Below are 18178 nucleotides of genomic sequence, written 5' to 3'. Positions count from 1 at the left end.
GCAACTTTGTGGTTGAGAGGACGTGCCCCAACCAACTGAGCCATCTGGGAGCTCAGCAGCAGCTCAGCTCAAGGTGCCGTTTTCAATCTTATTGCAGAGGGCGGAGCCCACCATCCCTTGGGGGACTCGAGGAGTTGAACCGGCAACCTTGTGGTTGAGAGCCCACTGGCCCATGTGGGAATCGAACCGGCAGCCTTCGGAGTTAGGAGCACGGAGCTCCAACCGCCTGAGCCACCGGGCCGGCCCCTATTTGTTGATTTTTAATGCCACAAGCTAATTTTAATTCTAGAGAGCAACTTTAAACCATTGGTTTTCTCCCTAACATCTTAAGTTTCATAGTTTATTTCACTGTCTTATACATTTTTTTTTTCTGTAGGAGCAGCTACACTATATAGCATTGTTATAGTAGTTTAAACCTCCTTGTTGTCTTTTATAAAAATATGCACACTTTCACTAAGAAAACCTTGAAACTCCCCCCTTTCTAATATAAACTGGTGGGTGAAAGCCTCAGAGACAAAGTTGAGCAACTGTTCTTACATTTTAATCATACTTGCCCAATAGAAAGATATTTACCTGCATCCTGTCAGTGTTCACACTGGAAAAAAGTGAAAGTTATGAAGCAGAGTGCTTCGGAGTATCAGGCTGTTTCCCTTCGTGACTTCACTCACTCATGCAACAGACATGCATTAAGCCTTTCTGTGTCCCAGCTACTAAGTGATCTTATCTATTTGGTGTTTTCAAAGATCAAAGAGGGACATTACATGATAAAGAGATCAATCCAACAAGAGACTATAATTCTCCTAAACATCTATGCACCCAGTGTAGGAGCATCTAAATATATAAAGCAAATACTGACAGACATAAAGGAAGAGTAATAGTAGAGGACTCTAACACCCCAATTACATCAATAGATAGATCATCCAGACAGAAAATCAAGAAGGAAACAGTGGTCTTGAATGGCATATTAGTCCAGATAGATTTAATAGATATTTACAGAACATTCCACCCCAAAAAAGCAGAATACACATTCTTTTTAAGAGTGCACATACAATATTTTCCAGGATAGACCACATATTAGGGCACAAAACAAGACTCAATAAATTTTCTAAGACTGAAATATCAAACATCTTCTCCCGTCACAATGGTATGAAACTAGAAATCAATTACAAAAATAAAAGTGGAAAAAACAAACATGTGGAGGCTACTAAATATGCTACTAAACCATGGGTGTCCAAACTTTTTTCAACATTTTTTACCAAGGGCCATATGCGGTAAAATACACAAACAGCTGGGCCACTCACTTGAGGTGAAGTATGTATTGCCTCACCTGGTTTATTTAAGTAAACTAAATATATTTTTGGAATTTGCTGCGGGCCAATTAAAAATGGATTGCAGGCCACAGTTGGCCCGCGGGCCGCAGTTTGGACACCCCTGTACTAAACAATCAACGGTTTAACATAGAAACCAATAAGGAAATCAAAATATATCTGGAGACAAGCTTAAATGAAAACACAATAACCAAAATCTACACAACACAGCAAAAGAAGATCTAAGAGGTAAATTCATAGCAATATAGGCCTATGTCAAGAAACAAACAATAAAAAACCTCAAATAAACACCTTACAGCTAAAGAAACTAAAAACAGAACAACAAAGCCCAACAAGAATGAAAGGAAGGAAATAATAAAGATCAGAGTAGACATAAATGAAATAGAGACTAAAAAAATAGAAAAGATCAATGAAACTACGGTTCAATGGTTCTTTGAAAATAAAATTTATAAACCTTTAGACAGACTCATCAAGAAAAAAAAAGATGTGCAAACAGTAACCAAGGCCCAACTATAACAGGAGGGCACACACAACCCACACAAGGAACACACCTGAAGTGTGCACTCAGGTGACAAGGAAGACTGCGCCACTGAGCCCCACAACACTACTACTACATAAGGCCACTCTACTAAGACTGGGAGACATAGCAGCCTTACCTAATACATAAAAACAAGCACAAGGAGGCACCCAAATGGGGAGACAAAAAACACATGTCCCAAATTAAAAAAAAAAAAAAAAAGGAACAAAGCTCCAGAAAAAGAACTAAACAAAATGGAGACAAGCAATCTATCAGATGCAGAGTTCTGGAAACTCTTTATAAGGATGCTCAATGATCTCAGGGAGAACTTCATTAAATAAATAGGAAACATTAAAATGGGGATAGAAAACATAAAAAAGAGCCAGTCAGAAATAACAGAAGTGAAGATAACAGTAACAGAAATGAAGAATACATTAACAAAAATGAAGAATACATTACAGGGAATCAACAATAGATTAGATGAAGCAGAGGATTGAACCAGAAATTTAGAAGATAGGGTAGCAAAAAACCCCCAATCAGAACAACAAAACAAAAAAAGAACACCAAAAAATGAGGAGAATTTAAGGGGTCTCTGGGACAACCTCAAACATACCAACATTCGCATTATAGGGGTACCAGAAGAAGAAGAGAAAGAGGGCAAGTAATTAAAAAGCTATTTGAAGAACTAATGACTCAAAAGTTTCCTAACCTGGCAAAGGAAATTGATATACAAGTCCAGGAAGCGTAGAGCATCCCAAATAAGATGAACCCAAAGAGGTCAACACCAAAACACATAATTAAAATGCCAAAGGTTAACAACAAAGACAGAATCTTAAAAGCAGCAAGAGAAAAGCAGTTTACCTACAAAGGAGTTCCCACAAGACTATCAGATGACTTCTCAACAGAAACTTTGCAGACCAGGAGGGACTGGCAGGAAATACTCAAAGTGATAAAAAGCAAGGTTACTCTATACAGCAAAGCTATTAGAATCAGAGGACAGATAAAGCTTCTCAGACAACAAAAAGTTAAAGAAGTTCATCACCACAAAACCAGTATTACAAGGAATCTTAGAAGGACTTCTTTAAGATGAAAAAAAAAATTAAAAATATGAATAATAAAACGGCAATAACTGCATACCTATCAACAATTACTTTCAATGTAAATAAATTAAATGCTCCAGTGAAAAGAGAGGGTGGCTGAATGGATAAGAAAACAGGATCTTTATATATGCTGCCTATAAGAGACTCACTTCAGATCAAAAGACACACACAGACTAAAAGTAAAGGGAGGGAAAAAGATATTTCATGAAAACGCAAACAAACAAACAAAAAGCTGTGGCAACAATATTTACACCAAATACTTATACAGAAAAAAAAAAAAGACTTTAAAACAAAGACTATAACAGGAGACAAAGAAAGACCTAGTAATCCTACTTCTGGATATTTATCCAAAGAAACCAAAAGGCTACTTCAAGGGGACCTATTCAGCCATACGAGGTCTGACAATTAAGTTCCGGAACTTGTTGCAACAATGTTGCTAACCTTTTTGGATATCAAAGGGATTATTCATTATGAATTTGTACCAACTGGAAAAACAGTTAACCAAGTTTACTATTTGGAAGTGCTGAAAGGGCTGTGTGAAAAAGTAAGACGACCTGAACTTTTCACCAACAATTCATGGCGCTTGTATCACGACAATGCACCAGCTCACACGGCACTGTCTGTGAGGGAGTTTTTAACCAGAAACAAATAAGTGTATTGGAACATCCTCCCTACACACCTGTTCTGGCCCCTGATGACTTCTTTCTTTACCTTAAGATAAAGGAAATATTGAAAGGATGACATTTTGATGACATTCAGGACATCATGGGTAATATGATGACAGCTCTGATATCCATTCCCGAAAAAGAGTTCCAAAATTACTTTGAAGGGTGAACTAGGCACTGGCATCAGTGCATAGCTTTCCAAGGGAAGTACTTTGAAGGTGACCATAGTGATATTCAGCAATGAGGTATGTAGCACTTTTTCTAAGATGAGTTCATGAACTTAATTGTCTGCACCCTTATGTTCATTGCAGCATTATTTACAGTGGTCAAGATATAGAAGCAAACTAGGTGTCCACTGATAAAAGTCATACAAATAAAGACAAAACTGTGTGATTTTACTTATATGCGGAATCTAAACAACAAAGTAAATGAACAAGCAAATAAAATAGAAACAAACTCATAGAGAACAAACTGATGGTTGCCAGATGGGGGGGGATGGGCAAAAAAGGTGAAAGGATTAAGACGCGCAAACTGCCAGTCATAAAATTAGTCATGTGGATGTAATGTACAGCACAGAGAATATAATAATAATATTTTAATAACTACACATGGTGCCAGATGGGTGCTAGATGTAATGATCATTGTATAAGTATATAAATGTCTAATCACCATGTTGTATACCTAAAACTAATATAATATTGTATGTCAACTGTAATTTAAAAATAAATTTTAAAAAATTATTAGGGTTATGTCTAAAGTACTTAGGGGAACTTAAAAGACTCCCACTGCATCAAAGATCATGATATTTGAAACTCAATAAAGATAATAATTACAATGAACTAAAACCCATTAAATATGTTTAAATCTATGAGTTCATATTAATACTTTTTTAAAAAAAACACTAATTTTTGAACTGTACCATGAACACATAAGCAACAAACCAAAGAAATAAAGGGAAAGAATAAAAAATGTATCCTGCCTTTCGTATATGTGCTGTACAGTAGGTTACTAAAGAGTTGATCGTGGAATGCTTTATGGTTACCAAAGAGTTGATCGTGGAATGCTTTATGGAAGTATTGCAAGTGAATAGATGAAAATAACTGAATATAATTAGCATATGTCTACTTTGTAACTCCTGTTGAATTAATGGGTCTCGACATTGAGCAGTGATAACACCTAGCATTACACATCAGGCATTAGCTTTCTTCTGAGTGATGAAAGAAAACACCACCTCCTATAGTCTTGTCAAAGAGAAGAATCTTATCAAGACTCTGATCAAGTTGACAATTTGCATGACATACTGAGGAAAGGTAGAATACAAGGTATAATCACAAAATATGGTGAATGTTTAAATTAAAAAAATTATTACAGGGGGGTGAGAGATGAGGGTAAGGGGGATCAAATATATGGTGATGGAAGGAGAACTGACCCTGGGTGGTAAATACACAATGGGATTTATAGATGATGTAATACAGAATTGTACACCTGAAATCTATGTAATTTTACTAACAATTGTCACCCCAATAAATTTTTTTAAAAATTATTACAGTAAAAGACCCATTGCCATTAATCCCCTCAAAATACTCCCCCTCCAAAATTCTCCCCCTCATTTCAAACACACTTATCCCATCCATCTTGCCACTTTCTGAAGCAGTTCTGCAAGTCATCTTTCATGAGTTCTTTAGTTACGCTATCGTGGCTGCATTGATGTCCTGAATCAATTCAAAACGTTTACCTTTCTTTCATGGTCATTTTGACTTTGGGGAAGAGCCAGAAGTTGCATAGTGCCAGATCTGGTGAATAGGGTGGATGAGGACATACTGTAATGTTTTTATTTGACAGAAATTGCCGTACCAGAAGCTGTGTGTGACATAGATTATTGCCATGATGGAGGATGAAACTGTTTGCCCATTTCATGTTAATGTGTTATTCCTGATCCATGATTTATGGCACAATTTAAAACACACCTTCTGTCAACCAGAGCTCACACCTGACTGACTGCACTGAACAAACTGAAACTTGTCACATACTGTTACCAAGGTTTGATGCACTCCTTCCCGTATTGAAGATCCCAGCCTTTCCGTTGGATAGCACTCGGCAGCAGCAGTCACCATATTTTTTGATCACAACGAAAAGGCTCTGTGTCACACATGGCTTCTGGTATGGGAATTTCTGTCAAATAAAAACATTATGGTGTGTCCTTATCCACCTTATTCACCAGATCTGGCACCATGCAACTTCTGGCTCTTCCCCAAAGTCAAAATGACCATGAAAGGTAAACGTTTTTAATCGATTCAGGACATCAATGCAGCCACAACAGCACAACTAAAGAACTCATGAAAGAAGACTTCCAGAACTGCTTCAGAAAGTGGCAAGGACGATGGAATAAGTGTGCTCGAAGCAAGGGGGAGTATTTTGAGGGGGATTAATGGCAATGTGTCTTTTACTATAATCAATTTTTTTTTTAATTTAAACATTTACCACATTGTTTGACCACACCTCATATGTTAAATTGGACCTTGAATATGCTATCAGCATAATCCAGACTGGAAAATTCTACAGGACAAACTCTACAGGTCTTCAACAGATAAATTGTAGGGATAAAAGGGAGGAAAGGGAGGCTTTAAATTAAACAAAACTCAAAAGATATAAAAAATGCACAAGATCAAACTATTATCGATTGTCTAGTTGGGTAATAAAACTACAAAGAAACATTGGGAAGTGATTACCATAGAAGTCAGGATAGTGGTTACTTTTGGGAGTAGGTTATGCTGTGATTGAGATAGGCTCATGGGTGGCGTCTTTTGGAGTGGCTGGCAAAGTTGTATTTTTTGACTTTGGTGGTAGTTACAAAAATCTTTGCCTTATAATAATTCATTAATCCATACCTTTGGTCTGTGTGGTTTTGTGTGTGTGTGTGTGTGTGTTTTATTTTACAATAAAAAATTTTTTAATTCCAAAATACAAAAAGGAAAACTACAAAATTGAAATTAATATGTTTCATTAACACTCTATAAAATGTAGCAAATTTTTTCATGTAAAATTAAGTATTTGTAAAGTATTATTGCATTTGAAAACATTTTTTCTCACTTTGATCAAACTTCTGAGTATGTCCAGTGATTACCAAGAAATCAGAGTCAAATATAAACTGAGTGGTATTCAAGACTACATCATTTCAAGAGCAAAATTAGTTTTTTTGAAATCCTTTCAAATGTATTACAGCAAAGGTACAAATACATATAGCTTTTAATGTGGATGTGAATACATTTTAATGTTTAATATAATGTGCAATGGGACCTTTAATTTGAAACAAACTTGGAGCTTACAAAGTACTTAAAATGTCCTGGAAACAGTGCCTCCCAATGACTTGGAACTGGATATAACTAGGTATATCTCTGAATCTAGGCACCATCTGTTTAGTGTAGTGGTTAGGCCCTTCGACTGTTGGACTAACCTCTTGGATTTAAGTCCCAACTCTATCACTTATTAACTGTGGCCTTGGACAGATTCCTGAAGCTCTTTGTTCTATATCTGTACAGTGGGAATAATAGCAATACCGACTTCATAATATTGCTGTGAAAATCAAACAATTTATAAGATATAAAATGTTAGAATAGTGCCTGACACATAGTAAGTGCTCAGCAAAAATTAACTATTATCATTATTATGTTGGCCAGCCAGAGAGATAACCATAAACTGGGGTGCGTGTCCTACACCATGCAAACAATGGCATGGGGCCTGTTTTGTCTGTTTGTGCCTCTACTATCCAGAGCTGGACAGAAACTCTGAAGTCATGAGGAATGGGGAGCAGGAAGCTGCAGCAGTCAATTGAGATGAGCATTATTTGTCATTACTCTGACCCTGGCCTCTTGACCCCCATCAGCCCCACTCAGCTTCTAGTAAGTATCTCCCCAACACCCAAGTTCAACAAACACACAAACCTACACACATATACCAAAGGGCACATCCTTTCAAAGTAGACATCAGCCTTTACTCTGTACTCTAACACATCCCAATATTCCGTTCTGAGGTTGGGAATTGAACTAAAATAGAGTATAATATGTGTATTAGAGTTGCAAGTGCTAAATATGTTACACAAAACAATAAAATTCCCATATATCTTGCCCAACCCACAACATAGAAAAATGATCTCTACTTTTTTACTTAAATTTTGAAGTGTTTATGACTATTTTTGATTGCTATGTTAGTAGTCCTGAGAATTTTAATACATTACAAATATATACATTTTCTGTCGGGAGCTGTTTCATGACTAGTATGTTTCCTTTTTTCGCCAGTGTTTTCTATAACTCTGCATCAATATCCCAGCCATAAATCCATTGTCAGGACTTCTCCCGGGCTCTAGGAAAATGTCTATCAAATTATGAAATCTCAAAATCATATTCCTCATTATCCTGGGTCAAAGAATCACTGTCGTCTTAAGAATTCCATATATTCATCCCCACTGAGAGAATTTCAAAGGCTTAGAATAAACACAATGTCTTTTGTTAGTAAGTATCTCACTGTACCCTGGAACCCATCAGCTTGACAATTATATGGATATGTTCCACTGTTCCTCTTGGAATTCAATTTCTTTCTCTTGTTTTGGATGTTCACTCTAAAATGAAGACTTCATGAATATTACCCCTGATATGTTGGTCTAAACCTTATGTCAGTACACAGTCTACAAAAGTATTTCCTCATCAAAACTAAACTCATAAAAAAAAGAAACAAACAAACAAAACTAATTCATGCTGAATCTCTAGTATTAAGAAATTTATAGAGTGGACTACGGGGCTGGAAACCCTGAGTTGAAGTCTCAGTTAGCTATGTGATGTTGGACTATTCATTAACCTTATTGGCTGCCTTTGCTTCTGTTTCTTTAAAATTAGGAAGGTTAATTGGTTAATAAAATTATATAGTTTTCAAGTGTGCAATTCTATAGCCCGTCATCTGTATATTGCATTGTGTGTTTGCCACCAAAGTCAAATCGTCTTCTGTCGCCATATATTTGACCCTCTACCCATTTCTACCTCCCTCCCACCCCGCTATCTTCCTCAGCCACTAGTCTGGGTCTATGAGTTTTTGTTTGTTTGTCTGTCTTGTTCATTTCTTACTTTTAGTTTTATATCCCACATATGAGTGAAATCATATGGTCCTTGGCTTTTTATATTTCCTTGGATGCATTTAAAAGAGAGACGTAACAGCTTAATTTAAATGTGTTGATACCAAGTGTTTTGCACTTCACTTTATTGCACTTTGCAGATACTGCGTTTTTTACAAATTAAAAGTTTGTAGCAACCTGGCATCAAGCAAGTCTATTGACACAATTTTCCCAACAGCATTTACTCACTTCATGTCTCTATGTCACATTTTGGTAATTCTTGCAGTATTTATAACTTTTTCATTATTATCGTATTTGTTATGGTGATCTGTAATCAGTGATCTTCGATGTTACTATTGTAATTGTTCTGGGGGTACTACGAACCAAACCATATACAATGGAGAACTTAATTGATAAATGTACATGTGTTTTGACTGCTCCTACTACCCATCATCCCCCATCTCTTTCCCTTTCCTCGGGCCTCCCTGTTCCCTGAGACACCGCAATATTGAAATTTGGCCTGTTAACAGCCCTACAATGGCCTCTAAATGTTCAAGTGAAAGGAAGAGTTAATTGATGCAGCAAATTCCAGCGTTAAAGAAATTGCCAAAGCCACCCAAACCTTCAGCAACCACCACCCTGATCAGTCAGCAGCCATCAACATTGACACAAGACCCTCCACCAGCAAAAAGATTATGACTTTTTGAAGACTCAGGTGATGGTTAACATTTTTTAACAATAAAGTATTTTTTTAACTTTATTTTTTTTTAAATTAAAGTTTATTGGGGTGACAATTGTTAGTAAAGTTACATAAATTTCAGGTATACAATTCTGTATTACATCCTCTATAAATTATAATGTGTGTTCACCACCCAGAGTCAGTTCTCCTTCCATCACCATATATTTGATCCTCTTTACCCTCATCTACCACCCCTTCCCCTCTTACCCTCTAGTAACCACTAAACTATTGTCTGTGTCTATGAATTTTTGTTTCTCATTTGCTTGTCTTGTTCTTTTGTTGTTTTTAGTTTATATACCACATATCAGTGAAATCATATGGTTCTCTACTTTTTCTGTCTGACTTATTTTGCTTAGCATTATAATCTCAAGATCCATCCATGTTGTCACAAATGGCACTATTTCATCTTTTCTTACTACCAAATAGTATTCCATTGTGTACATATACCACAACTTCTTTATCCATTCATCTATTGAAAGACATTTTGGTTGTTTCCATGTCTTGGCCACCATAAAAAAGGCTACAATGAATATTGGAGCACACTTGTCGTTATGGATAAATGTTTTCAGATTTTTTTTGGTAGATACCCAACAAAGGGATTGCTGGGTCATATGGTAATTCTATTTGTAATTTTTTGAGGGACACTGCACACTGCCTTTCATACCAGCTGTACCAATCTGCATTCTCACCAACAGTGGATGAGGGTTCCTTTTTCTCCACAGCCTCTCCAACGCTTGTTAATATTTGTCTTGTTGATGATAGCCATTCTGACTGGGGTGAGGTGATATCTTATTGTGGTTTTTATTTGCATTTCTCTGATGATTAGTGATTAGTTGACCATTTCTTCATATGTCTATTTGCCATTTGTATGTCCTCTTTGGAGAAATGTCTCTTCAGCTTCTCTGCCCATTTTTCAATTGGATTGTTTGTTCTTTTGTTGGTTGAATTGTATGAGTTCCTTGTATGTTTTGGACATTAATCCCTTATCAGAAGCACTGTTTGCAAAAATCTTCTCCCATTCAGTTGGTTGCCTCTTTATTTTGTCGATGGTTTCTTTAGCTGTGCAGAAGCTTTTAAGTTTGATATAGTCCCATTCATTTATTTTAGCTTTTACTTTCCTTGCCTTTGGAGTCAAATTCATAAAATGTTCTTTGAACCCAAGGTCCATAAGTTTACCTATATTTTCTTCTATGCAGTTTATTGTTTCCAGTCTTATGTTTAGGTCTTTGATCCATTTTGAGTTAATATTGGTACACGGTGACAGATAGCAGTCCAGTTTTATACTTTTGAACATGGCTTTCCAATTCTATCAGCACCATTTATTGAAGAGCCTGTCTTTTCTCCAATGTATGTTTTTTGCTTCTATGTCAAAAATTATCTGTCCATATTTATGTGGGTTTATTTCTGAGTTTGCAATTCTATTCCATTGGTCTATGTGTCTGTTTTTCTGCCAATACCATGCTGTTTTGATTATTGTTGCCCTGTAATACAAGCTAAAGTCAGGGAGTGTGATACCTCCAGCATTGTTATTTTTTCTTAGGATTGCTTTTGCTATTCAGGGTCTTTGGGGTTCCAAACAAATCGATGATTTTTTTGTTCTATTTCTTTAAAAAATACCATTGGGATTTTGATAGGGATTGTATTAAATCTGTATATTGCTTTGGATAATATGGCCATTGTCATGCAGGAAACCCTGCTCGCTGCGCCATGTGTCATGCAGGGCGGCCTGCAGGGTCTCTGGTTCCACTCCCCACATAAGAATGCAGGATATAATGAGGCCAAAAAGGAACACCCACAGAGCCATAGGTAGGGGAGTCATATCTCTATACTCTCGCTGGAGAAACAGGAAACAAGAGCCACACAATTCTCAACCCTCACTGCGCCGCTTGCAGGCTCAGCCACCATCTTCTTGCTAGTCCCCATTCGCTGCTAGCGTAGCCACGGCAGTTATATTAGTGGCCAATGGCTCACTGGTTACACCTGATGGCCAACTAGCCACAGCTGATGGCCATTTGATCACAGTCGATGGCCATTTACTACCTGAGCCAGCACCTTTCTGTGTGAGGCCGAGAGCCTGGAAACTGCTTTTTGCGGCTCTGTCCCCACAGCCATTTTAACTATTTTGATTCTTCCAATCCATGAGCACAGAATGTCTTTCCATTTCTTTGTGTCCTCTTCAATTTCTTTTAAAAATGTCTTATAGTTTTCAGCATATAGGTCTTTCACATCCTTGGTTAAGTTTATTCCTAGGTATTTTATTCCTTTTGCTGCAATTGCAAAAGAAATTGTGGGTTTTTTTAAAAAATTTTTTCTGAGAGTTCATTGTTAGTATATAGGAATGCAATGGACTTTTGTATGTTGATTTTGTAGCTGGCATCTTTACTGTATTCGTTGATTGTTTCTAATAGCTTTTTGGTGGAGTCTTTAGGGTTTTCTATATGTAGCATCTTGTCATCTGCAAAAAGTGACAATTTAAGTTCTTCATTCCCAATTGGGATGCCTTTTATTTCTTTCTCTTGCCTGATGGTTCTGGCGAGGGCTTCCAACACTGTGTTGAAAAGCAGAGGTGATAGGGGACAGCCATGTCGTGTTCCTGAACATAGAGCAAAGGGCTTCAGCTCTTCCCTGTTAATTATGATATTAGCTGAGGGTTTGTAGTATATGCCCTTTATGATGTTAAGGTATTTTCTTGCTATACCTATTTTATTAAGTGTTTTAATCATAAATGGATGTTGTATCTTGCCAAACGCTTTTTCTGCATCAATTGATAGAATCATATGATTTTTGTTATTATTTTGTTTCTGTGGTGTATCACATTGATCCATTTGTGTATGTTGAACCATCCTTGTGCCCCGGGGATGAACCCCACTTGGTTGTGATAAATAATCTTTTTAATGCATTGTTGCATTCAATTTGCTAGAATTTTGTTGAGGATTTTTGCATCTGTATTCATCAGAGATATTGGTCTGTAATTTTCTTTTTTCGTGTTACCCTTACCAGGTTTTCGTATCAGGGTAATGTTGGCCACGTAAAATGAGTTAGGGAGTATTGTCTTTTCTTCAACTTTTTGGAAGAGTTTGAGCAGGATTGGTATTAGATCCTCTTTGAAGGTTTGGTAGAATTCACTAGTGAAGCCATCTGGTCCCGGACTTTTGCTTTTGGGAAGGTTTCAGATGACTGATACAGTTTCCTTACTGGTGATCGGTCTATGTAGATTTTCCAATTCTTTGTGATTCAGCCTAGGAAGGCTATATGTTTCTAAGAACTTGTCCATTTCTTCTAGGTTATTGAATTTGGTGGCATATAGTCCTTCATAGTATTCTTGGATGATCCTTTGTATTTCTGTGGCATCCGTGATAACTTACCCTCTTTCATTTCTGAGTTTATTAGTGTCCTTTCTCTTTTTATCTTAGTGAGACTAGCCAAGGGTTTGTCAATTTTGTTAATCTTTTCAAAGAACCAGCTCTTTGCCACATTAATTTTTTCTATTGTCTTTTTCTTCTGTATTTCATTGAGTACTGCTCTGATTTTTATGATTTCCTTTCTTCTGTTGACCTTCGGTTTCATTTGTCCTTCTTTTTCTAGCTCTTTAAGGTATGACTTGAGGTTATTTATCTGGGTTTTTTCTTGTGTCTTGAGATAGGTCTGTAATGATACAAATTTCCCTGTTAAAACTGCTTTCGCTGCATCTGACAAATTTTGGTAGGATGTATTTTCATTCTCATTTGTATCTATGTGTGTGTGTATATATATATATATATATATATATATATATATATATATATATGATTTTATTGGGGAAGGGGAACAGGACTTTATTGGGGAACAGTGTGTACTTCCAGCACTTTTTTTTTCCCAAGTCAAGTTGTTGTCCTTTCAGTCTTAGTTGTGGAGGGCACAGCTCAACTCTAGGTCCAGTTGCCGTTGCTAGTTGCGTGGCACAGCCCACCATGCCTTGCAGGAGTCGAGGAATCGAACTGGCAACCTTGTGGTTAAGAGGACACATTCCAACCAACTGAGCCATCCGGGAGCTCAGAGGCAGCTCAGCTCAAGGTGCCGTGTTCAATTTTAGTTGCAGGGGGCGCTGCCCACCATCCCTTGCGGGTCCCTTTGCGGGACCAAAAAATTTGTGTGACTGTCATGCGGGGTGTCATGTGGGGTGTCTGGTCCCGCTCCTCACATAAGAACGCAGGATATGGTGAGGCCAAAAAGGAACACCCACGGAGCCATAGATAGGGGAGTCATACCATTATAATCTCGCTTGTGGCTGGGTTGGAGACACAGGAAGCAGGAGCCACACGATCTGCAGTCCGTTGTCCGCTTCTCTCTGGAATCCAACCTCACTTGCTAGATGCAATCCGCTCTTGCTAGCTCAGCCACCATCTTCTTTCTAGCCCCCAGTTGCTGCTAGTATAGCCACAGCAGTTATATTAGTGGCCAATGGCTCACTGGTTACAGGTGACAGCCAACTAGCCACAGCTGTTGGCCATCCAATCACAGTTGATGGCCATTTACTACCTGAGCCATCACCTTTCCACATGAGGCTGAGAGCCTGGAAACTGTACTCCTGGCTCTGTCCCCACAGTGACTCACATTACTGAGATGGTCTGGAACTGAACCCATATTAAATCTGAGGTATGCCTATATTTATGTTAGACTAGCAATTAAATCTTTTGCAACTATTTAAACTTATGAGGAAAATATTAGAGGACAATGTAAAATGGTGAGGGATTACATAATCTTTCAAAGTTCCTTAAGGTTATATAAGTAAAAAGTTGAAATTTAGAGCTAGAGAGGAAATATTCTCCCTACCTAAAATGAGAAGGTAGAACCCTTGTTCTTTTAATATAGACATGTTCTAGTTTTATTCACACAGATACAGCTTAGATATACTATATAACTATTAGGGAACAACAATATATTTGGGAACACTTCATTCTCGGTCTTAGTTGAACCAGACATGAGAAGATATTTATATAGAACAAATAAAACTCATTTGTTCTATGCAAACTGCAAAATACTGGCACATACTTCACTGCAATAAAAGTTATCTGATCTGGGTTTTTCTCCCCCAATCAGTCAGAAAGCAATTATTAAGTAGCTTCTGTGTGCCAACATTGTGTTAGCTTGCATTAGTGAATACAAAATACAATCATTTTTCTTTATTCGAGGTATTCACAGCGTTAGTGAATACTGAACCATTGTTCCTGGGGGAAATACAGAGTTAGGTTCCTGCATGCCACTGGCCACAACACTTTTTTTCAACAAATCAATATATAACCTTGTTTTATGTGTTTAAAGACACCTTATTTAATATATTTTTTTATTTTATTATACTTGAACTCACAACTTACAGCACTATGAGTCATGCCTAAATGAAGCTTATCTAACACACATAATTTCTCCATAAGGTATATCACAGCCTTCTTGTGCTTAGAACACGAGACAGAACTTCAGCACTATGCTTGGGGACATTTTAAATAGCAAAATCACCAATTAAAAGCACAAAAATGCAAAAAATAAAAAATGACACTAAAGGATACTTGTTACAAGGTGAGAACTGAAACAAGAAAGCAAAGCATGGTCTTGTTTGACCTCAACTGGAAACATGCAAGTCCGGTAACCGAACTCTTTTGTCACTTGCACATATCTGTGAATGATTTAGGGGATTACAGATGAATTTTAGCAATTAAGTGAATTCACAAGTACTAAATCCGTGGATATGAGGATCAATCGTAAATACATGCTCAAGAAATGTTAACTCTAGCTGGAAAGCAACACAAAACAAATGAAACAGTTTAAGTGTTAAGGTAGGTAGGCTTTGGATCAGGTAGAGAGGAAGTAGGGTGCTTTCTAGCATTAACAAATAGAGAGGCTTGAAAATTCACAAATTTATTATCTTACAGTTCTGTAGGTTGTAAGTCCTCACTGGGTTAAAATCAAGATGCCCACAAGACTGCATTCCTTCTGGAAACTCTAGGGGAGAATCCATTTCCAGCATTTTTAGCATTTAGAGGCCAACCACATTCCTTGGCTCATAGTCATTTCCTCCAAGCCAGCAATGACGGGTCTGATCCTTTCCACACGGCACTACTCTGACCTTCTCTTTCACCTCCCTTTTGTACTTTTAAGAATTTTGTATGTTATATTGAGCCCACCTTGATAACCAGGATACTGTCCCTTTTTTTTAAGATCAGCTGGTTAGCAACTGAGGAGCTTTGTTCTCCTCCTGATACATAGTGTCTTTCTCAAGACTACTTCTCCAACTCTCCAGCACCGACTGGGTGTCCTACAACTCAGTTCTGACACTAAGTACCCATAGTTAGCATCAGACTGCACAGGTTTAAAGGTTCTTCCCACAAGACTGCCCTCACTTCAATACCACTTGCAAAGTGTTCGTTCCCTGCGTTAGACTCGCTTCTGTTCAACGTGGCTACAAAGTCAGGGGTTCCCACATACCTCCCCCCCCCGCCACACCCACCACCAAAGTTCGGTAATTTGCTAGAATGACTCACAGAACTCAGGAAAATACTTACTAATAGTAATACTTACTATTAGAGTTTATTATAAAAGATGCAAATACAGTCAGATGAAGAGGTACATAGGCCAAGGTAGAGAAGTATCCTGAGTGCAGGAACCTCTGTCCCCATGGAGTTGGGGTATGCCACCCTCCCAGCACACACATATGTTTGCCAGTGCAGAATCTCCCCAAATCCCATCATTTAAGGGTTTTTTAGGGAAATTTCATTATGTAGGCATGAGTATGGACTTTAGTAATGAACTTAATCTCTAGCCCCTCTTTCCTTCCCAGAGGTTGGGAGAATGGAGCTGAAAATTCCAAGTTTCTAATCAATGGTTGGCCTTTCTGGTGACCAGCTCCTATCCCGCATGCTATCTAGGGACCCACCAAGAGTCATCTCATTACAGAAAAAAAAAAAAAGAAAGAAAGAAAGAAAGAAAATGCTCCTATCACCCTATCACTCCAGAAATTCCAAGAGTTTTAGGAGCTCTGTGCCAGGAACTGGGGGCAAAAACCAAATATCTTCCTTACTATAACACAGCAGCTTTAATTCCATCTACAACCCTAATTCCACTTTGCCATGTAAATGAACATATTCACAGGTTCTGGGGATTACAACGTGGACATTCTGGGTGTGGTGGGGGTGGGAGAAGTACATTATTCTGCTGACCACAGAATCTGTTGCAATTCCTGAGCAGTAAAGGTAAGAAGCTTGTTGTGACAGCATTATGTATGGTGCACGGATTGGAGGGTTAGTGAAAAAACTGTAGCCAAAGTGCTGTGCTAGGGTGACGGAGAGAAAATACAAAGGCAGAATTCTGTGGGGTATTTACAAAGCAGAAATAATAATTATGTAATAAATATGGAGTTCACGATAGTCCTGTCAGATCATGCCCTACAATTAATACATTAGTCCTCTGATGACCTAGAAAATGCATTATGATAATGTTAATGATTTGTGTTAATTTTAAATAAACACGCAAGAGTCTAATTCTAGAAACCCAAATTTCCTCTGCTGGCAAAGTACTTTGTTACCATGGAGACATTCTGAAGCACCTCATTTATATTCCTTTCTTTCTCCCTCCCTCCCTCTCACTACACACTACTTCTAACACTGGCTGACATGGAATGTGGGATGTGGGGAGCAGGCATAGAGAGAGATACCCTTCCCCAAGCCGCATCCTATCCCATAATTTAAGTGACCAACCTATCAGGGATTTCTGGATGAGAATTATAAGCCACAAGAATAAAGTCCCTGTACACCCAGGTGATTCACAATAAACAGCCTTTCTTTCTGTGCCTGCTAAGAACACTTTCATAGGTTTTAAGTCACCAGCCACTCTTAACCACTATCAACATCTCTAGCAGCACATTCAATGCAAAAAAAGTTCACAGTGATAAATTAGTTAACAGTTGGTCAATTAAGTGTTGCAATCCTTCTAGATGGCAAATGTGCCTATGCATCTTTGTTTCAAATATTCATCATTTTTTCTAAAGATAAAGATCATGGCAGTTTAAGAAGTGTGGTTCAGAACGATAAAAAGATTGATTGCATTATTATGGTGTGATTTAGGAAAATGAGAATATTTCTTCAAATCTAAGACACATCAACTGTAAGGTACACCACTATTTTAGGTGCAGCGGGATCTGATACAAGGTCTCTCGTGAGGTTGCAGTTAAACTGTCAGCCAGGACTGCAGTCAGCTGGGGCTGGAGAATCCACTTCCAGGCTCATTTGTATGGTTGTTGGTAGGTTCCAGTTCCTCCCCAGCTGTTGGCTCAGTACCCCAGGTCCTTGCTAAGTGGGCCTGTCAGCAGCCTGAATGTCTCCCCCAGAGCAAGGAGAGCCCAAGATGGTGAAAGCCACAGCCTTTTATAGCCGAATCTCAGAAGTGACACACCATGACTTCTGTCATGTCCTATTGGTCAGACATACTAACTCTGGTACAATGAGAGACTCACAAGGGCATGAATATCAGGAGGTAGGGACCATTGATGATGGTTACAGAGAGGCTGATTACCACAATATATATTACAAAAAGGAACCTAAAGCTAATTTGCTTTTTTAGGTAACATTTATTGAACACTTACTATATACTATGCCCCATACTAAACACTAATAACTCGTTTAAGAGAATTAAATGAGAACAACAATCTTAAGAGACAATCCCTATTATTATCATCCCTTTTTTACAGTTGAGGAAATTA

The sequence above is a fragment of the Rhinolophus ferrumequinum genome, chromosome 19 (assembly GCF_004115265.2).
Source record: "Rhinolophus ferrumequinum isolate MPI-CBG mRhiFer1 chromosome 19, mRhiFer1_v1.p, whole genome shotgun sequence".
NCBI classification, from domain to species: domain Eukaryota; kingdom Metazoa; phylum Chordata; class Mammalia; order Chiroptera; family Rhinolophidae; genus Rhinolophus; species Rhinolophus ferrumequinum.
The sequence above is the reverse complement of the archived record's forward strand: the minus strand, read 5'-3'. Positions refer to the sequence as shown.